The following is a 6,603-nucleotide window of genomic DNA, read 5'->3' on the forward strand; positions in this document are numbered from 1 at the left end:
GAATCAAAACTATTTCCTAGGGGCAAGCTTTACTAATAATTTCAAAAATTTGCAAGTGAAAAAATAATCTGGGACATCCCTCATGACCCATTAAGTCCTTCTTTGCCACAAGGACCATATGTTCTCTAGATCTGAATAATGAATGAGTTTTTTTTTTTTTTTAAGAAAAAAAAAAAAAGAGAGAGAGAGAATCCTCCAAGAGGGGATTTATGCATTACTGCCTCTCTCTTGAGAGGATTTAAATCATGAAACATCTCTATTTTATAGTAGGAAGTTATGTAGCTCATATGATATTCTCTGGGGAGTGATGTCTCATAAACCTAAACATAACTATAAGAAATCCATTAGCCAGGGACATCCTGTTGAGAGCGTTCTGTACATAAGGTCTCTTACTCCTAGCAAATATCATCGGTCCATTACATGGAGGCCCAGTTTACAAGTAGGTTTGACCACATCACCTGCATTCTTTACCTTCTGGGAAGATCATCACTCCCCAAGAGAAGGAAGTGAATGGGTCACAGGCCAGCTGGGTTATGACGACACCCTCATTCTCTACCCATCTCCTACATCCTAACAAAAGGATGAAAAACTTCTTTCTACTCCTCAGGGAGCAACATAAGAGGAAACCCTTCTCCCACTCTCTCCCTTCCATTCTTGCGATTTCTTCTGTAGAAAAAAAATGTGGCTGATGAGACAGGAGAGGTGCCAATCTACTAGTCCCCGTCACCAGCTGGTGGGTCAATTGCTAAAGGAAAAGTTCTTGCTCTCTCTCTGTGCCTGGCTGAAGCTTAGCCAGATTTGCTTCTGCTTTTCCACCTAGAGCAGAATCTCTCCTGAGTAAGAAGGTGGTCCACAGTAGTTGGGGAAAGTTAGTGTAGACAAAAGTTAAAGGCCCTAAGAGAGCTGCGTCAGGAAGGGCAGGGTCTCCAGGGAAAAGCTGTGCTCCTAATTAACCCCTCGAGTTCTTAAATAAAACTGACTGAAGAGCAGATGAGTATAAAAGCTCCCCCTCTCAACCTCAAGCATGCTATTTCCAAAAAGAGTGTGTGTGTGTACGCACGCACATGCGTGTGCACACGCACTGATAAAGAGAGAGGGAAGGGGAAAGAGCTAGAAAGATGGAGAGGAGGCTGGGAGGGGGGTTTCATCACCTGTTTTCAAAGAAATTTTTGAAAATACACCCACAATAACATGTTTATCCACCTTGTACATTGTTCTCTCTGGGCAACATGCATCAAGCCCTGAAAATGGAAAATTTCTCCTCTCCATAATCCGATGTGGACCAACCCAACTCCATCTTTGGTGCTAATCCAGCAAAGGAAACGCTATTGGCGCCTCATAGCATTTATCGTCCTCATGTCATTTTGGTAGCTCTCTCCTTGACCGCGTCTAGGAGACAGATACTCCCCCTTGAGAAAGCACGGTACCTACGGTAGCTACGAAGCGTCCACCAGGTCCTTGCTAAGTCCTCGCCTCCATCCTTCCTCTCCTTGAGAACACTGCCCTGTCCTGAGTCTCCTACAGCTTTACCTGCTTCCAACAGGAGGGGCTCTGCTTACTGCGTTACATACCTGTGTCAGGGACGTCAGCCCAAGGTTCACAAAGATACAACAATAGAAAAGTAACCCATTAGAGAGATATGCTGGGCAAAGACAGAGAATAAAATGAAATCTTTCATTACACAGGAAATAATAAACTAGAGGATCTACCACACTATCAAACCATTCAATAATTTCTAATGGTAGAAGGGGGTGATTTCAAAAATCAAAATTCCTAAAATAATATATTCATATCTACAGCTCACAATTATCTGTTTTAGAGTTGAGAAAAAGTCTTTTTTAGTTTTTTGGGCTTTTTTTCTTTTTAGGCAAGGCAACCCTTAGTTGTCCTCACGTATTATTGCAAGGAACTTGTTAACTTATAAGCCCTTATTTATTTATTTTTTTGTGCCTATAACACCTGGTCTTCCCAGATGGCCTCCCATCCAAGTACTAACTAGGCCTGACCTTCTGAGATTAGCCGGGATCGGGCCTGTTCGAGGTAGACAGAGAAACAGTGTTCTTAAGAAAAAATGAATGAAGGGAAATATGCTTAAATCAATAGAAAGCACTGGTTCAAAAGTGTAAATACTCTCAAGACGAATGCTTAAATTAGCACTGAATATGTATAATATGGAATATTAGTCCATCAATAAAAAAATCAGATTTATAGGTATTAATGTGGAAAGCTGCTCATAGTGTCAGTGAAAAAGCAAGCTACAGAACATAGCATATAAAAGATTGGATGTATTTTTTTTAATTTCATGGGAGTGTGTATGTGTGTGTATAAGTATATAAATAAAACATACATGCATAGAAAAAAAAAACAAGGAAGAACACACAATCAATTGTTAACAGCAGTTACCTTTGAAAATAATATTAGAGGTCAGACACTTTCTTCCTTTAGACGCTTTTGTTTCAAATTACAGAGGACGAGTGGGAAAACACAGTACCACTCGTGGGTGTATCTTCCGAAAGTTAAGCTGAGTCAGGACTGTTAAGAGTGTCACCCAGCGCTTTCCCAGTCAGGAGGAGCCATGCGACTCCACGGCAGTGGGAGATATTTCTGGTGCTCTCTTCTGCATCAGTTTTTCTCTTCGCATCCTAGTGCCACAAATTATAAACCACAGAAGACGGCGCCCTTGCTCTCATGTCCCTCCAGCCATCACTCCCTTTCTCTGCTCATTTTCTTTACTTCCTTGCTCCGTGTTTTCTCTTCAGTCCACTCCAGTGCCCCTTTCATCCTCACCACTTCTCTGCTCCATGTCGCCAGTGACCCCATATCATTGCCAAGCTGGATGTTGCTTCTCTGCCCTCCTCTTTCCCGACTGCTCAACAGAATTTCATAGAGCTGACCACTTCTTCATCTTTGAAACACTTTTTTCACCTGACTTACTAAAACACTTATTTTCAGGTACTAGCAGCTCCTTCTTGGCCTCCCTTACTAGATCTTCTTTCTTTTTCGTATTCCCTTACGTTAGAGCTCCTGGGACTCAAGCTGTAGACTTTTTCTCTCCGTTCTCCACCCACACTCACTCTGTGCAAGTCCACATCCAACCCCATGGCTCTAAATACTGTGGGTCACAGTTCAGAATAATGACAGCTGCTGGAGCAAACCCCCAAATTACAGAAAATAAATAAAAGTTTACTTCCTATAACAGCTGAAAGCAGAGTTTTCTGACATGTGAACTGTTATTTAATAAAGAATCCAAAATATTATGGAAAGAGTTTTGTATGACTTCCTTTCTGCTCTAATTCCCACTTGACTTGACTTTCTGAGTAATTCTTTGTTAATCAAAGCTTTATTACCAGCATTGATAACATCATTATGGAGGTGAGTGGTCCCACATGAGCACGTACTTACCAGGAGGCAAGGTCTATATGCATCACATGAAAGCTTAGTAGCAGGAGAACTGGACAGAGCACACACACAAAGAGATCCACCGAGGAAGATGTAGTTTGATCGGGGCCAAATTAATAGGTCAGAACACAGAAGCTACTCTAATTCGAGGCAAGGCCAAAGCTCCTGTGAATGAATATTCAAATCCATCTGACACTCACACAATTTTTGCCATTTTCACAGGTATAAGTGCAATACAAAGAGCATATTAATTTCAAATATACTTGTCAGGAAAGCAAAGAATGTATATTACTTAGAAAAAAATGATCAAAGTTCAGATGATATAAATTTAAAAATTAGCTCAGCAGCACAATAACCTACTTAGTTCACTGCATAATAGCATTTACTACAATAATAATGAACATATTAAAATATCCTAGCCTTCTAGATGCTCATCATAGCTTAACCTATATAATTCATACAACAAATCTATATCACAAAGAACCAAATTCCCTTTGTAGAGATGAGGAAACTGAGAGGAGTGATTAAGCGGCTTGTTCAAGTCCACAGTGAGCTACTCACAGCATCTAATTTCAAAACCAGGCAATTCAGTTCCAAAGTTTGTGATCCTAAACACTATGTGATACTATCTCCAAAATATCAGGACTATGAATTTTCAAAAGATGAAAGTGAAGGATTAAGTTACAGAAGTTACAATATTACTATTTTTAGACTTTGAAAAATTAATATTTAATACTTATGACCGATATACACTGAGTTGTAGACATTTTAGAAAATCTGCTTTAAAAGAAAACATCTAAAGAAAAGGAAATAACCAAACAACTTTTTCAGTGATTGCGATGCTTTCGGTTGCTTTGGTAATAAATAAAAACAAAAATCGATTTAACGCCCTTGAACCTATGGAATATTTAGTCACGGATCATTGACTGATGCTTAGTGTTATTCATTAGTAATATTATCAAAGCAGTAAGACACAGAATACCATATTTTTTCTATCTCACAGACACAAACCTTATCAAGGAAAGAATTCACCTGAATTCTCATTGCTAGCATGGAGTAAAAATGTAACATGAAGCAGTGTAGTAAAATGGTCCAGAGAACTGGCAAAAATTAAACAATGACCAAATTTCAGTAGTCAATGATGATGTCACAACCACGAATTCTGCTGCCAGTGTGGTCACTGAGATTCATCCTAACCTCTTGACCTTCCTGCCCCATGAAGATTGAAGGAAAAATAAAAACTTGGTCTTTTTAATCCTCTTTATAGAACTAAGTTACCCAGCCCAGGACAGAGGACGGAGTGACCGATGGGGTATTCTACCTGACACATCGTTCTCCCCTGTCATTTTAAAGCTACTTTGCTTCACTCTGCCAGAAGTCTTATTAGTGCCCAATGGATTCTTGGCAGATCCTCTCCAGCTCTTCCAAAGACGAAACTATACGATAGTACTCATGGTCTGTCCACTGCTCAGACTCAGCCTGAGCCACTGCTCCTGGCCTCACTGTCACTAGATCAAATAGATTAAACACCTATCATTTGCCAGGTTCTTATACAGATGAAATGAAACTATGGATCCTCCTGACTTATATAAAAAACTTAAGGTATTACAAACTCATCAATAGCACTTCCTCACAATAAAGCTCTCAATAATTAATTTTTTGAAAATACTGAAAAAGTAAAAAGAATTTTATAAAGTCATCATTAATAATCTCACCAACAAAAAGCTATTCCATATGACTTTAAGACAACTGCATAGATCCTAAATAAGTTTACTTTTTCCATCCACATTTTTTACTGTATTTTCCAGAATAAACTTTTCTATAAAAATGTGAATGCCATCATCATATTCCACTGTATTTTACTTGTTTCTCTCAATATTATGGAACATCAAGTTCACAATTTTTCATTGGTGTAAATGAAAGTTGAGAACATCTTGAATACAGAAAACAGTCCTCCTTTCTGATTTTGTCCTTAATGTTAATTGTGTGAAATTATTAAACCAAGCCACTAAACTGTTTCACCCTCCTAAGTCTTTTGTTATATATTTTAACCTGTGTTCCGGAAAGGCTGTGTCCCACTGAACATTCTCATTGGGAATGTACAAAACAGCCCCTACCAAAGCATCATCAACTTTATGCATTTCCCTGCTTATATTTTGCTGATCGGATGAATGAACAGGTATCTTATTCCATAAATTTAAATATATTGGATTACTCCTTTTGAAAAATAATTTTTCATTTTTATATTATTAATATGATTCTATTTGATTAATTCTGCAGAGACTCTAGTCTGAGATATATTTATTCAACCAACTCTTTTCCTGTTTTCTAATTCATTCATTTCAGCTTTAATTTTATGGTTTCATTCTTTCTATCTTTGAGCCTTCTGTAGTTGTTCCTTTTCTAAATCCTTAATTTGAAACTCAAATTTATGAATTTTCTGTCATACTTTTAAGAACAGCATTGGCTATGAGGTACTTTGTTTTCATGTCAATGTTTATTGTATATCTGACCATATGTGCTGATTTGAGAATGTATTTTTAGATTTTTAAATTTAAATATTACCAATTTAACTCATTAATCTCCAATTTTATTGCATTGTGGTCATAAAACATGGCCTGTTTAATTTCCATTGATCATCTCTGTAAATATTTGAGAAGTTATATAAGTCAACTCCTTACTAAGATCAAAAATAGCCACTCCTATTTCCTCTCGCCAAGTGAATTTACGTCGGAGGATTTACTACCATCAGTGACTACACCTCTCTTCACGTGTTCACTTGCTTATTGTGTCTCCCGCGCTACGCTGTTAGCTTTATAAGAATAGCAATCAGTATGTCTCCTTTGTTCATTACTGATTCTCAGACCTAGGTTTTCATTTTGGGAATGAAAGAAGTAAGGCAAGCGTCCAAGGGTGGTCCCAGGGTAAGGGCTGGAATGGTGGGAAGTGCTCGAAAATGCTATGGTTGGTAGTAAATACACCCAAGAGATTGCCATGAGGAAAAAGTCAATTTTACCCTTAAGGAAGAGATGTTGGCATCGCCTGCCTTCTGCTTGGTTCGACAAGCTAGGAATAGGAGGCAGACGGAGTATCTTCATACCTGCTTTCTGACTGAGTGTGCTATTTCATTTCACAGAGAAAATTGTGCATAAATCATGATTTTTTTTTAGTTAGCTTGTTTTCTGTGAGTTGTGTGTGTGTGTG

The sequence above is a fragment of the Rousettus aegyptiacus genome, unplaced genomic scaffold, assembly GCF_014176215.1.
Source record: "Rousettus aegyptiacus isolate mRouAeg1 unplaced genomic scaffold, mRouAeg1.p scaffold_m13_p_11, whole genome shotgun sequence".
Lineage (NCBI taxonomy): Eukaryota > Metazoa > Chordata > Mammalia > Chiroptera > Pteropodidae > Rousettus > Rousettus aegyptiacus.